Below are 16,565 nucleotides of genomic sequence, written 5' to 3'. Positions count from 1 at the left end.
TGTGATGTTGTTGGGCCTGGCCATGTGGCTGGTGGCCATTTTGAGGCATAGGCCTGCAAGCTTGCCTGGCCTTGTCTGCCAACAGGCCTGCTTTCATCCACTAGGACCAGAGCAGGTAGCCACAGATTTATTGATCAAGTGTTTTCTATGTGATCTGATGAATTTAGACATCATTTCGGGCATGGATGGCATTGGATTGAGTTGAGGAAGTGTGTTTTTGGGGGTGGCCTTGCTGATGTTGTTGGGCCTGGCCATGTGGCTGGTGGCCATTTTGAGGCCTAGGCCTGCAAGCTTGCCTGGCCTTGTCTGCCAACAGGCCTGCTTTCATCCACTAGGACCAGAGCAGGTAGCCACAGCTTTATTGATCAAGTGTTTTCTATGTGATCTGTTGAATTTAGACATCATTTAGGGCATGGATGGCATTGGATTGAGTTGGGGAAGTGTGTTTTTGGGGGTGGCCTTGCTGATGTTGTTGGGCCTGGCCATGTGGCTGGTGGCCATTTTGAGGCCTAGGCCTGCAAGCTTGCCTGGCCTTGTCTGCCAACAGGCCTGCTTTCATCCACTAGGACCAGAGCAGGTAGCCACAGCTTTATTGATCAAGTGTTTTCTATGTGATCTGTTGAATTTAGACATCATTTAGGGCATGGATGGCATTGGATTGAGTTGGGGAAGTGTGTTTTTGGGGGTGGCCTTGCTGATGTTGTTGGGCCTGGCCATGTGGCTGGTGGCCATTTTGAGGCCTAGGCCTGCAAGCTTGCCTGGCCTTGTCTGCCAACAGGCCTGCTTTCATCCACTAGGACCAGAGCAGGTAGCCACAGCTTTATTAATCTACTGTTTTCTACGTGATCTGTTGAATTTAGACACCATTTAGGGCATGGATGGCATTGGATTGAGTTTAGGAAGTGTGTTTTTGGGGGTGGCCTTGCTGATGTTGTTGGGCCTGGCCATGTGGCTGGTGGCCATTTTGAGGCCTAGGCCTGCAAGCTTGCCTGGCCTTGTCTGCCAACAGGCCTGCTTTCATCCACTAGGACCAGAGCAGGTAGCCACAGCTTTATTAATCTACTGTTTTCTATGTGATCTGTTGAATTTAGACGTCATTTAGGGCATGGATGGCATTGGATTGAGTTGGGGAAGTGTGTTTTTGGGGGTGGCCTTGCTGATGTTGTTGGGCCTGGCCATGTGGCTGGTGGCCATTTTGAGGCCTAGGCCTGCAAGCTTGCCTGGCCTTGTCTGCCAACAGGCCTGCTTTTTCATCCACTAGGATCAGAGCAGGTAGCCACAGCTTTATTGATCAAGTGTTTTCTATGTGATCTGTTGAATTTAGACATCATTTAGGGCATGGATGGCATTGGATTGAGTTGGGGAAGTGTGTTTTTGGGGGTGGCCTTGCTGATGTTGTTGGGCCTGGCCATGTGGCTGGTGGCCATTTTGAGGCCTAGGCCTGCAAGCTTGCCTGGCCTTGTCTGCCAACAGGCCTGCTTTCATCCACTAGGACCAGAGCAGGTAGCCACAGATTTATTAATCTACTGTTTTCTATGTGATCTGTTGAATTTAGACATAATTTAGGGCATGGATGGCATTGGATTGAGTTGGGGAAGTGTGTTTTTGGGGGTGGCCTTGCTGATGTTGTTGGGCCTGGCCATGTGGCTGGTGGCCATTTTGAGGCCTAGGCCTGCAAGCTTGCCTGGCCTTGTCTGTCAACAGGCCTGCTTTTTCATCCACTAGGATCAGAGCAGGTAGCCACAGCTTTATTGATCAAGTGTTTTCTATGCGATCTGTTGAATTTAGACTTCATTTAGGGCATGGATGGCATTGGATTGAGTTGGGGAAGTGTGGTTTTTGGGGGGTGGCCTTGCTGATGTTGGTTGTCTTAAAGACAATCCATGCTTTTTTTATGTGTCTGGTCACTGGTGTGTTGGTGTGCAATGCATGCATCCTGCAGAGCTTTTTGGGGCCGGTGAATGTTCCTACATTTTGTTGCATTAAAAAGTCAGAGCAGTGTGCTTTAGCAGGCATCCTTTACCTGGCTTTTATAGGCCTTTTGTCAGCTCCTGGTGTTTCCCAGGCCCCCGGCTTCTTTGTGATTTGTGTGTGTCCATGTGGGTGGTGGCCTTTTTGGGTGTTTGGACTGTGAGTATTAGTGTCCTGCTTTTGCCATAGGCCTGAATGGTTTTCCTATTGGCTCTTTGGCTTACTGCTTCCATCCATCCACCCCCTTTGCCAGCAGCAGCTCCATGGATGCTGAGATGCTCAAATAATGCAATGGTCCACCCCACTTCCATTAGATTTTTATTTTGTTGTTTATTATTAACTTTTCTATCCTTCCTGAGAATGTACTGTGTGGCTGTACACAGTACTAGTAGTATAACATAGCTCTAGTTAAAAAAAATAGTCATAAATGGCTAGACTATCTTTTGTTTGCACTAGTACAGTACTAAGTAACTGAACCACAACAACAAATGCAACATTTCACTGATGTTCTTCTCCTGTCTTCTTTGCTTTTAGGTGCACAAAAGACAGAGTAGGAGGTGTCATCGGCATCACCTGGCTACCCGTTGTACTGCCAGCCAGACAGAAGTCCTGCTGCGCATCACGCCCACGTGTGATCAGAACTTGTTGTGCATCTGCCTCCTGCCTGACATCTGAAGAAGATGGCCCCAAAGAAAGGTACCAGGTCCAGTACCAAGAAAGTTGCCGGTGAGAAGAAGGAACAGAAAAAGGAAGTGCCATTAACCACGACTGGTGGTGTGCCGGCCAATGTTTTTTTAGGCACCAAAGCATTGTCCGGGAACCAAGCTGGGAGCAGCACAGCGGTCAAAACCCACCAACCTAGGCCCAAGGGCTTTAGTGTCGCAGAGGTAGCCAGTCTACTAACGAGCAGCGATGTTCAAGAAATGTCATTACCGCAAAGTAGTACACAATCAAGTTCAACGCACGCGCAAACTCAGCAGATCAGTGTCAAGCCGCCGCAACCAGAACAGCAGCAGCCGCCGCAACCAGAACAGCAGCAGCCGCCGCAACCAGAACAGCAGCAGCCGCCGCAACCAGAACAGCAGCAGCCGCTGCAACCAGAACAGCAGCAGCCGCTGCAACCAGAACAGCAGCAGCCGCCGCAACAGCCCACCATAGTAGTTGTTGCTCCTGACGTAGGGGCATTTCAGGAAATCGAGCTTCCTGCAGACAAAGTGGAGCGAAGTCAAACCACTGTTTCAGAAGATCAATTGTCTTCCAGACCACCAGCAAGGAAAAGGAGGCTTAGTCCATCATCTTCTTCTTCAAGCCCCGCTTCTGATGATCGTGATGACACTTGGGTCCCACCAGCTCGGTCTGAGAGTGATGTACGCCACAAGACATTGCTTCTGAAAAGGAAGGTCCCAGAAAAACTTAGAGTTATGGAGGTAGATGTAGAAGAGGGGGGTGATGATGTTGATGAAGACGAGCCAGTCATCACGCACATTACTCCCGCCCCAAAGGGATTGGAGACCGACATTCTCACCCTATCCAGAAAGGCTGCTACTGAGCGGGATGTAGCACGGATCTCACCAACACAGGTTACACCACCACTACCTCCAGCTGCCATATTTTCCAACGCCCGGCAGGGACCTACATCCAGCTCAACCATCTCAGTAGGTAGTGGTAGTAAAAGTCACAGTGTAGGTGGACAGGGTCACATATTTTCAAGAACCCCCTCAAGTTCATCTGGTGTTGAAAGTGGCACATCCAGCAGTGCCAGAAAGTTCTCCTCCCCAGTTTGGGACTTCTTTTCTGTTGCTATATGCTCAATTTGTCGCCAAGGTGTTCGGCGTGGTAAGCTTGGTACAAACTATGGTACCGGAGGACAAGCAAGTCATCTCAGAATACACCACAATATCGTGTGGGAGGCTCACCTACTTAAGTTAAAAGAAAGTAGAAAAACTCAACCCATTGAAGTTGGTCAAGGTGAATCAGGGAGCGATATTATTGTGGTGGAAGGTGAAGAAGAGGGAGGCATTTCTAGCCCTGTCCCCAGTACTGCAGTGGTAACGCCCACATCCTCCTCAGTAACATCAGAGTGGCACCGCAGTAAGAGCCATACTCAGAGTCAGGCTGAGACACCAAGGCGACCGGCGACTACCTCAATGAGACAATCCGTGTCGTTGAGCCTTAGTGGGTTAATGAAAACAGCACCACTAAGGAAAGTAAGCCAGTCTACTATTGAGAGCATGTTTAGGTTGGAGGGGCAGTTCCAACACAACCACCCAACGGCACGATTGTACAATGCTAAGCTGGCTAAAATGTTAGCGCTGGACCTTCTTCCTTTTTCATTTGTGGAAGGGGTGGGTTTCCTTGAATTTGTGTCTGCCATCTGCCCTAAATGGAAGGTTCCCAGCCGGTCCTATTTTGCACGAATTGCTGTTCCGGCACTATATCATGATGTGCTGGAATTGGTTGGTCAAGGTTTGCAGCAGAGTGCTGTGCACAATATCCACCTGACAACAGACATGTGGAGCAGTTGCCAAGCCACAGATTACATGTGCATCACTGCACACTGGATCTCTTTTGTGGGGGTTAGAGATCAACTATCTGCACGAGGTGTTGTTGACACAGCTGCGATTTTTGAAGGTACTCGGAAACATGCAACTGTAGCCATGTTCGCCATGGAGAAATCTCATACGGCTGAAAACATTTTAGAAGAGTTTCGCACCAAGGTTTTGGAATGGCTGCGGCCCAGAGGGCTTGGTATTGGTTTTGTTGCCACAGACAATGGCAGTAATGTACTTAAGGCCATGGAACTTGGTTCCTATTTCAGGGTTCCATGTTTGGCACACTGCATAAACATTATAGTGCAAGATTTTCTTAAAAAAGAACCCATAGTCAGCAATTTACTGGCCATCTGCCGAAGAATATGCACTCATTTCAGCCATTCTTTTAAAGCTCTGAAGCAGCTGTGGATCATCCAACGTGAATTTAGGATGCCAGTCAAGGCACTCATCCAGGAGGTGGCAACACGTTGGAACTCAACGTATTACATGCTTGATCGTCTGTACGAACAGCACAGGTCACTCCATGAATATGTCTGGTACAGAAGCAGTGATGCTAGTGTTAAAGGCATGACCCTTCAGAGGGAGCAATGGACCCTAATTCAATGCCTCACTGAGATGCTGTCTCCTTTTGAGGTCTTCACACGTGAAGTCAGCAAGGAGGACTGTACAATGGGCCAAGCTATCCCATTGTTGCAAATGCTAGAGCATGAGCTGAATAATGTGTCTGAATCCTACAAAGGTGTAGAGGACAGAAGGCAAGCCCATGACTTGGTGGAGAGCTTATCCAGGCGCTTATCAGAAAATGTAAGGATACAAAATAAAATTTTGTCACAAGAACATTACATTTGTGCCACAATTCTGGATCCACGTGCAAAATTAGGACTAGTGAAGACATTCCTTGCTTTTTCCGACAATGATGTTGCCCGCTACAAAAGTTGTATAGCTGAAGCAGCCATTAAGTTTGAAAAGGAAGGGCTGCTAATTAAAAGCTCGCCACATCAACCCACAACAAGTCAACAAGTACTGATACTGAAGCAGGCCATGCAGAATCAAGTGCTACTTCGTCGGCTGAGGGCAGTGCGGTTGGCTCACAATCAAAACACTTACCATCACCATCGACTACAGAAACAATAACTGGATCATTAGGCCGAGTACAATCATTATCAGATTGGTATGTAAAGATGGGCTATTGTAAGCACAGTGCTGATGCACAGAAAAAACAGCACAAAAGCTTACCAGCAGCAACCCTGAACATTGAGCGGATGGTCCAGGCCTATCTGGACGACCAAACAGAGGTGTACGTTGATCAAAACCCAGTGCAGTATTGGTATAGGAAAAGGTCTGAATGGCCACAGCTCAGCAGGCTGGCGATAAGCTATCTGGCTTGCCCTGTCGCAAGTGTCTCTTCCGAACGTGTTTTCAGTGCTGCTGGTTCCATTGTAACCTTGAGAAGGACCTAGTCTATCTCCAAAAAACGTGGAGAGGTTAACAATGATCAAAATGAATCAGCACTTCATACCACCGAATTACACAATGCATGAATCAACAGAGGAAGATGAGGACAGCGGCTCAGGTGATGGAAGTATTGTGTCAGATGATTACCTACTACTGGAAGAACCCCCAGAGTTTGAGGACGAGCTATACTTCCCTGACAATTAGGCTCGCACTTACTGTCTTCCTCCCTTTTTTCCCCCTTTGTTTATGTGTCTGTCGTTCCGGTTATAAACTTGTGAATCGCAACAAATCCATTCTCACCGTCTTCTACTCTTCTAATTTAAGATACAAGTTTCAGGTGTCTGCCATTTGACACTACAGTCCTCAGAATCCAGCTCCTCCGCTCAATCATACTGAATCTCCTGCTCAATTCCATTTCCCTCATGAATGATGATTGGATGATGGTAACAACAAATTCAAACTTTCCTCGTCCTTCCAAAACAAGTGGACCATGAATCAGATGACTACTATAGCTATCCTCCTTTCAGAGCCGAGAGAGACTGGCCATTAACTGAAAATAAGATGGAACAGGTAATGATTGATGCCATGCATTGGCCGCAGAATCGCAGACTGAATGATGTAGATTTTGTTGTGTGTGTTGAGCATGAATTGATGTAATTGTGCACTGCCATTAATCAACTTTCTACAGAGCATACTAATTTTCCCCTTCTTGTAAACAAGAAATGTGTACTTCTCCTGCATCTTGGTGATACATTGCTTTTAATTCAATACAGGAAGGGGACTCACTCAATCTGCGCAATGCAAATGACTGTGACTTAACAGCACCGTCCATCATGATGATGGCGAAAGAGACGGCCTGCAGCGTTAACAAGATGAGATGGAACAGGTAATGATTGATGCCATGCATTGGCCGCAGAATCGCAGACTGAATAATGTAGATTTTGTTGTGTGTGTTCAATGTTGCGCATGAATTGATGTAATTGTGCACTGCCACTAATCAACTTTCTACAGAACACACTAATTTTCCCCTTCTTGCAAACAAGAAATGTGTACTTCTCCTGCATCTTGGTGATACATTGCTTTTAATTCAATACAGGAAGGGGACTCACTCAATCTGCGCAATGCAAATGACTGTGACTTAACAGCACCGTCCATCATGATGATGGCGAAAGAGACGGCCTGCAGCGTTAACAAGATGAGATGGAACAGGTAATGATTGATGCCATGCATTGGCCGCAGAATCGCAGACTGAATGATGTAGATTTTGTTGTGTGTGTTGCGCATGAATTGATGTAATTGTGCACTGCCACTAATCAACTTTCTACAGAAAACACTAATTTTCCCCTTCTTGCAAACAAGAAATGTGTACTTCTCCTGCATCTTGGTGATACATTGCTTTTAATTCAATACAGGAAGGGGACTCACTCAATCTGCGCAATGCAAATGACTGTGACTTAACAGCACCGTCCATCATGATGATGGCGAAAGAGACGGTCCGTTAACTTAAGATGAGAAGGAACAGGTAATGAATGATGACAATTAATGGCATGCATTGGACACCTGACTCTGAGCTATTGGTCTTTGTGTTTGCGTTGTTTGTTTGTTGTGCACAAAGTGATGTCAAAGTGTACTAGTAGTAATCTATCTTTCTGTACACAATAAAGAATGACTCAAGTCAGTAATATTTATATTTCTACTCTTGTTGTGTCATAAAAATTATACTTATACTGCAGGTCGATCTTCAGTCAGTAAAAGTATCAGAGATGATGATGAAGTCAGGAGGAGGATGTTTCAGGAGTGGCATAAAACGGAAAAGCCTAAAGGTAAACACGTCAACAACAACCACAGCAGACCCAAATGTCTGTGTAGAAGTTGAATAGAGTGTAGCGGTGGGATGACTGCAGTGCATTGATTTTACTAACTTAAACTGTAAAATGCTATGTTTGGAATGGATAATGTGCTTTGCGTTTGTCCAACTCTTTGAGAGAAAAAAAAAGGACTCTAAAGTGTTAACGTAGGATGTGCTAATGGTAAGCACTGTGGGCCTGATCTCGCCTGTTACTGTTGAAGGTCAATGCTGGAAACAGACTAGAGTAGAGATGATGCATATGCATACATGCCACCTCGGAAAGTGTTCTTGTTGCACTACACCATCACTTGTGCATTTGTTTTCACTTGATTTCTCAATATCCCCTTTGGTTTTCAATCTAAAATTACAGTCCGGGCCTTGGCCAAAACTTTGTAAAACATTACAATGCATATTAATTACCTTACCAATCAATCACCTTTTTTTCCAGCCGGGCAGTGGCGAGGGGCGAGGCGACACACCCAAGATTGATGGACGAGAGGAGCAAGAGGAATGCCGAGATGCAAAAATCCAGTCCACATTTTTGACCAGGATAACACAGTAACAGTATCCACTTTTAACTTCTTTTAAATAATTTGATTAATATCTTGTATACAATCTTTACAACAGTGTGTTCTTGGAGTTGTTATTATCAATCATCATTAGGTTTGCTCTGTGTTTACGATTCTTCACTACTAATATTTAAAATTTCTATTTACTATCTGTTAAAGTATTAAGGCCGGAACAGAACAAGAAATAGAAGTGTATGTAATCCAGGTCTCTCATCATCATGCATGCATTGCCTTTTTCTCCCTTAACATATGGATATGGTAGTCTTCAATGATTGTCATTTGTTTGTCTATGTATGCATACTGTTTTTCTATGTCAAACCTTTCCCAAAATCCCCCTTCCCATCCATTCAACAAACCCTAACCCTCTTCCCCCGGGCTGTGTGACTTATTGTCGAGGTGTAACTAAATTAAATTTACACCAATACTTAATCACACACTTGCTGGGGCGGATGTGGTGAAAGCAACACTACTTCAATTTCAATGCAGAGCGGTGATCTTCTTCTGCTTGCCCACCCATGAGTAGGATATTTCAGAGGTTATTTTATTTAACAAAGGAACATATACCTCAGCATGAATTGCTGGCATTGATTGGATTTGTTTGTTGTCATTCCTCATATACAGCACTAACTGTTAGACTGTATGCATAGTCAAGTGACTCGAGTCGACACAACTATAGTTTGTAACTCTGTCTAGTAGGCTATCCTCATAACCACCATTCAGTTTTTTTGTCAATTATATTTGAGCATATAATTGTTGCTAGGTAAGTTCTGTAATGTACTTCATTCAACTACTCCTCTAACAGTCTCTCAAAGGCGATTGACTGTCTCCTTTTCTTTTTTTGGAAATGCTGCCACCCTGCCAGTGTCTACTACTACTACTATACTACCACCACCACCACCCCAATCATGGCATGTCTGAAAAAAGAAACCATCTTCACCATGCAGCCAGTGCTGTGCCACAGTTGAACATAAACATCAAGCACCGGTAAGAGAGAAGTTTGGGGGAGGCAGAATTAATAATGGACATGTTGTCAATGATTTCATTTTCACTCACCACTCCAAAGAATGCATAGACTAGAGGACAGACTGAAAGTACTAGAAGGACCAGTCAATGAGTGAGGTGTGTCGCATCTATCTGTTTATGTCTTATACAGTCAGCAAATTATTGAAATCAAACACAGGCTATGGGCGGCCATGCACCAGCAAGGAAACAGTGTGATGTAAAACAGTTACCCCACCTACAAAACATTAACAACATTGCATGTAACATAGAAAAATATATTTAATTTACCCTAACAAAAATAAACTAAACCCACAAAAGCTGACCCACCCCCCTCCCTAACCCCAACCACTGTCCACAGTAGAAAAAAGTCTTAACGGCCAAACGAGTAAAGAACAAGAACAGGAATTAAAAAAGGGGCAGTGACAGGGACTAACTGGTGGGGCGGGACTGGAGGAGGACACGCATCTGGCGCATCTCGTCCTCTAAATGGGCGACGCGGCGTCTAAGGCCGCGGCAGTTGCAGCCACAGTGGGGGGGGGGGCACCGGAGATGGCACGGTGGCGGCGGGCAGCCGCCAGACGGTGGCGCCGTACCGCTGGAGGGCGGTGGCTGAGGCCCGGGGCACTGGAGGAGGCTTGAATTGCTGCTGCAGTCTCCTCCTCCTCGGCTAGGACCACCAGCCGCCGGTATTCCTGCTGGATTGCCTCCAGCCGTGCCTTGGCGGCCAACTCCTTCCGGTTGAGTTTCGGAGTAGCTGTGTATCAAAAAGAAAAAAACAAGACAATTGTAAAATATAGTCTTAATAAAACAGTAGGACAAGGTAATTATTTATACACATAGTGGCATGGTAGAGTAGCACTATAAAATAAAGCACAGTAGTACATAACATTTTAAATGTCGCCCGTCCTTCTTCCTTCCACCTGTCTTACACTTTTTAGTTGAACAGTGCACCAGGTGCTCTTCTCCATAAAACTTTCAAAGCGGAGTTGAAATCAGATAGATGAGGCCATTGGTTACTCAATACTCCGGCTCCTAGTCCTATACCAATTAAAGGGAATTCTAGTCTTCTAGTTCACTCTTCAAACGTCCCCAACAACTCATACTTACTTACGACATCCGACTGCTAAAAAGGGTGGGGGTCCCGTGGGGACAATTAATTAGGATGATGCGCCCGGCACAGTGGCGGGCGCACCCTGTTTTTTTAAATTTAAATTCTGGTTGGCTTTGCTGAAAGCAATGCTAAAATGTTGTGCTGCTTTTCCAAGCACAACATGACGGGCCCCGCACGGAGCCTGTCACGTTTTGATTTGAAAGTCGGGGGGGTACCATAGCATAGGTAGGTACCCTCCATGGGGGCCCCCAAGCATACTCTGCAATGTGTGCATGCCTTTCCGTGGCAGACGGCAATGCCGCCACGCAAAGGCATTCCAAAATGCAGATTATATGGCTGGCGGTGTGGTGAGAGAGACACCACCGCCATATTGAACCCTTTTCCGCCTGGACATGTCTGAATATTTTCTACAGGGATGGCGGGAGGTTTGCCCCTGCGGTGACGGCAGTGAATTCCAGCCGGCCCGGCGGTGGCAATACGCCCACCATCCTAATGGGGCCCTAAGTCACAACTGTACAGTATACATATACACACAGTACACCCTTGCAGTGAGTGTGCTGTCAAGTTCAACAATAGTTAAGGATTATGAATCTAACTTACCACCGCCTGCCAATGGTGCTGCCACTCCCCCTACCGCTCCGTTGCTATCTGCAACTGCCGCATCCTGGCCCTCCGCGTCGCCTTCGCTGGCCCCGGCAATGGTGGTCGGTAGTGCGCCTAGAAAACATTACACATTTATTAGGCGTCATATACACCTCCCCCCTATTGATCAGTAGCAAGGTTGAAAAATGAGTTAATACTAACATACATCACTAGTACAAATCAGGTAGTAGTAGAGTAGACACTAATAGTTATATGATCATTGTAGCCTTTGCTTGATTAGCCCTAGCCATGCACATGTGACGTTACCTTTACCTTGCAGCTTCTTAAGACACCTTTGAGCCCACATGACCTGCCTCACACTGCTACTGTCTAGTCTACGCGCTGCGTACAAGCGGTCAACAAACATTAACAAGCCACTTTTTTAGGAAGAACTGGTGTACTACTGTTACTGTTAGTCCATATTGCTTATCCATAGATGCTACACTTTTTTGCACGGCTGAGAAATGCTTGCAAGTTGCAATATACTAACGCACACCATTTCTTTTTTCGCATTACAGACGCAAGATTCCCTTCTACGAACCAGAGCTTCTGAACGATGCACCAACTACCAGTACTAGGTTTTTCTGAGGTGAGGGGTCCCTTCACTCACATCTTCATTTATAAATTTATATAAACTAAATTGCTATGGGATGGTGGTGCTGCCTTCCACCACTGTTCAGTTATCATGATTTAATTCCCAACTGTATAAGTGTAACAATGTATATTGTTTTAATGTTATTGATTTGCCGGTTGGTACAGACCTTCTCAAATTGAAATAAACATTTTAAACTTACATAGACTTGGTGGTATTTGGTGTGGACTAACTTACACGCGTGAGCAAATTAAAGTAAGGGTGTGCATGTGAATTGCTTCCACGACAGAGGTTGGGTGTGTTATGTTCTGGGTTGTGTACTTGTTGGGTATCTTGGGGGGAGGGTTCCGAGACCTAATAGGTATGACAAGACAGTACTATAGTCAAGCAGTGGAATTGTGGTGGGTGCGGAATTTCTGATTGAGGTGTGCAAGGAAGGTCCAACCTACCATCACCAACATCCTATTTTCTGGTGCAAATGTATGTGCAAGATCCCTACAACAGTGGTATGTCCTATAGGGTATCATATCAAAATATTAAGAAATCTGGTAGGGCTGTTGTTGCTGTGAATTTTCAAAGCCTCAACATCAATAAGAGTAAAAGTAGTACAAGACAACGACCCAACGGATTGTACGAGCTACTGGTGAATATGAGTTTTATATTACAACCTTTCACAAAGAGTGGCACTGGCCACCTGGGCAAGACTAGCTACTACAGTACAGACAGACTGATAGTATGTAGTAGTAGTAGTAGTACTCAGAGTCATCATAGCGGAGGCAGGGATAAGATTTTTGAAACCGTACAGATCGAAGGATAATTGGTGGTAAAAAAATAGCATTTGGAAACACACTATAGTTCTGGAAAAATGGGGCAGTAAAAGTTATGGAATAAGAAATATTATTAAAAACAAGAAGACTTACTGGGGCCAGCAGAGGAGCCCTCAGCGGTGTCCTCCTGGTTGTGTTCCTGTCCCGCCGACTGCCCAGTCCCTGTCGGTCTGCCCCTGGGTGCTGATGAACAGGAAAGATATAAGAAAGAGACAAACATTGATGGATGGTGTCAAACAAATACAATATTTTTCAACAACGGTCAAAAAACACTTATGTAAACAACAATTGCAATAACTACATTGACCGATCTCACCTGGTCAGCATGTAATATCGGGGGATTCGCAGTTCGACTACTTAAGTTACTATTTATCAACAGTAATCCAGTCTTCCATTCTGATTCTAGAAAACTAAGTTACAACTAATCCTAAGTAGTAGTACAACGTACCACAACGTACCACCCAACCTAGCCCACCTATTCCAGGCATGCCAATTGTACATTAAGTATGCATTTCCACTGTATTCCTCAACAATGCGTATGGTCCAATCATGGAGGACACATGAACATGACTACATTTTTTGTATACACCAAATTTTGGTTTGATTGATGCTGATCTGCTTCTGCTAAGTAACTGCTAAGCCTACCTCCACTCATTGAACAAACTAGAAAAGGTTCTAAAGACTGCCGTACTAGCAGCACGTCACGTAACTGAGTGAGGGGGGGGCATCACGCATACCACTAACCAATTAGAAGCTCATACAAAGTACCTAAACCTAAGTATCAATCCGCCCCTATCTATTAGTGACAGGACAAAGTAAGGAGTGGACGTGAGTCACTGTAGCATTACGTAACTTAATTTCTCTAAAATAAACTCGTAAAGAATCACGCTAAGCAAACGCAAAGCTGCAAACAAGTAAGATTAGTAGTAGCGCAGAAGAGCACCTGTGTCATAATCACAGAAGACTTTTAAACGTTATTAACCTGGAATGTATTGTAAGCAGCAACATTCTAGCTGGTTGGAAGGAAAAAAAGATATTCGCAATATATAACATAGAGCAGAAGAACAGACACAAAGTTGTAATAATTAAATAGGTACTCACCAAGCCCCGGGACCTACACTCCTAGCAGGTCCAGCAGGTCCTGCTCATGGTCCAGGATGTCGGACCACCGGTGCGTCAGCTGTGCCTGGGTGCGCCGGACCCCAGAGATGCGCAACACTGCCCGGCGCACCTTCCCCCACCGCTGCCGACGCTCCCGGAGGCCGTACCCGGACCCAGGCCTGCCACCTGCTGCCAGGGTTGAGGGGAGGTGGCGCTGCACAAAGAAAATTAGTGCAGCCAACTCCACCTCCCCAAATAAGGCCCGTGCCTGCACCCCTTGTGGGCGCCGCCTTCCGTAAGGAAGGCGGTCGCGGCTCTGGCTGCGCCGGCGAACAGCCCTACCCTTGGACATGGTTCTGGGGACGGGGCGGGAAAGAAAAGGTAAAATAAATAAAGGAGTAAAGGAAATAAATAGCAGGCAATAGAAAGCGAAAAAGTAGCTAAAAAACAAAAAAAAAGTAGACAAAAACCAAAAATATAGAAGCAGGAAAATAGTTAGAGAAATAATAAGTAATAAAGATCCAAATGGCTATAAACAAAGGATTGAAAAGATTTAGGGAGGATTGAAAATCAGGCCCCAGAACCATGCAATAGAGTGAAAAACAAGATGGCCGCGCCCATTGCGACCACGTGCGCAAGTTTGCGCGATATTTTCTCCCCGAGCAAGCAAAAAGCAACGCGATCAAGTAAAAGCAGTCGCGAACAGGAAATATCGACCGCGAACAGGCGCGAACATGAATTGCGCGACCCGGAACAGGAAGTAAGCATCGTGAGAGGGCGGGACAAGTGAAAACAAGATGGCCGCGCCCGTGAGCAACCGCATGGGTAAGTTGGCGACCCGCGATCACGCAAAAAATACCGCGAACAGGCGGCAAAAAAACTTCCGCGTCTTCGTGATATTTCCGGCGTGTTTGCGGAGATTTTCTGAATTTTCGCGATAATTTGCTAAAGTTAATTTCGCAAATTCCGCCCACCCCTAATCGCCAGTAGGTAATCTCACCCGGGTGTGTCAAACGCCTTTTCTATGTCAAGCGACACCGGCAACTGTTCACTCATCTCATTCGAGGCAGCTCTCATCAGATGAATTAGCCGTGGTACGTTCAGAATGGTATCGCATTCTGGAATAAACCTACATTGATCAACATGCACTAGGGTGTTAGTAACAGGGAGCAGCCTATTGGCCAGGGCCTTCTCTACTATCTTATAGTCTACGTTTAAGAGAGAGTTTGGCCAATATGAGGGGACTTCGGGGGATCCTGGCCTGGTTTTCACACCTCTATCAGCGCATCTCGGAGCAAGTCTGGGAGCTGACCCTTCTACCTTTCTTAATTAAAAACTTCCAAGAGATTCTGGGAAAGGTGTGCACTGAAAGTGGATAATGTTCTATTGTGAGTCCACCCGTACACAGAGTTTTATTTCAGGCAACTTGGATGATAGCCACCCGTATCACATCAATTTGAAGGGGCTCGTCCAGTTCCGCACATTGGAGCGGAATCAATCAGGGTAACGGTAGCCCATGAAGAAACCCCTTGAACCTGTCAACAGGAGAGGAATGTCTATAGCCACATACAGGGAGCGATAGTACACTGCAAAAGCGGCATTAATGGCCACTTGTGTATTAACCACTGTGCCACCTCCCAACTTCACTTCTCCTATCGATGGGAGTTCCTGGTCCTCTTTAACTAGCCACTCCAAAAGCCTACCTGAGCTATCTACTTCTGCATTGAGAAGGGCAAGTCAGTGCCTATAGTCATGTTTCCCCACCCATGCCTCTAGATCCCTGTGACTCTTTCTCAGCTGCTTGTGTCTTTCTGTCCTGTCAGCCCACCATGACACCTCAGTCCATGTCAAGAAGGGCCCCTTCATATAGTGGCAATGCATTGCCCTCTGATGACCACCTTCTGGGCATTCCACTCCAGCGCTCTGGAGGGGGTGGTGCCCATGTTAAGTTAAAAATATTGGATAATATGTAGTGTTAGGGCCTCCCTGAAGAGTCCCTCCCTGTAAAGTCATCAGCAGTGGGCAGTGATCTGAGAGGGTACATGCCAAGGACTCCATCATAGTTTTCTGCATTTCCCATGGTTCATTGCAGAGAAAAAGATCAAGCATGGTTTGGAGGTTATGGACCATGCAATAAATGAAGAAGTCACTGGTGTCTGAATGGTGCAAGTGCCACATATCAAACACGTTCTTAACCATCCAGTGGCGAAAGTATTGTGACACCCTGACACACATAGCACCGTTCAGATGAGAGGTGGAGCAGTCCTGTAGAATATCCGGAACACAATTAAAGTCTCTCCCAGATATACTGTGATTGTGTAAGTCCCAGAAAGGAGCTGGGGTGAGGAGACTTTAAAAAAGTGATTACTGCTGGAGCATAAACAACCACCAGATGAGGCGGGCGCCGTCAATATGTCCTTGAACTCAGTGTCAACTCTGTGTATGTCTTTCACAAATGGGACCCCCAGGGCAATCCATATCATGACCTCCTTGCATATGCCAGTGTCGCAGTGCCATACACTTGTCCCCTCCAATTTGCATGTTCTTTTTGTAACTCTGCCTGTGGCAAATGCATCTATAGAAAAAAAGCTATGCATGTGCAGTGGCGCTTAAGATACGTATGAACCCAGAACCTCTTTGAGGTTGTGGCCATGCCCTTCATGTTCCACGTCAGTAAGTTATAGTGTGGGGTAGTGTGGCCTGTAGGTGTGCCCATTGGGTATGGTGGTAAGTAGTGCTGCATTGCGTTCCGTGATTCCCATTCCCCACAACTCCAGTGTGTGGGTCCCTCCCAATGCCCCATCGACAATCAAGAGTCCTGTGCAGTACAGGGCCATGCCACAGAATTATATGTAGGAAACTTCATCTGTGTGTCGAAAGAAAACACAAGATTT

The sequence above is a fragment of the Triturus cristatus genome, chromosome 9 (assembly GCF_964204655.1).
Source record: "Triturus cristatus chromosome 9, aTriCri1.1, whole genome shotgun sequence".
NCBI classification, from domain to species: domain Eukaryota; kingdom Metazoa; phylum Chordata; class Amphibia; order Caudata; family Salamandridae; genus Triturus; species Triturus cristatus.
Note: the sequence above shows the minus strand (reverse complement) of the source record.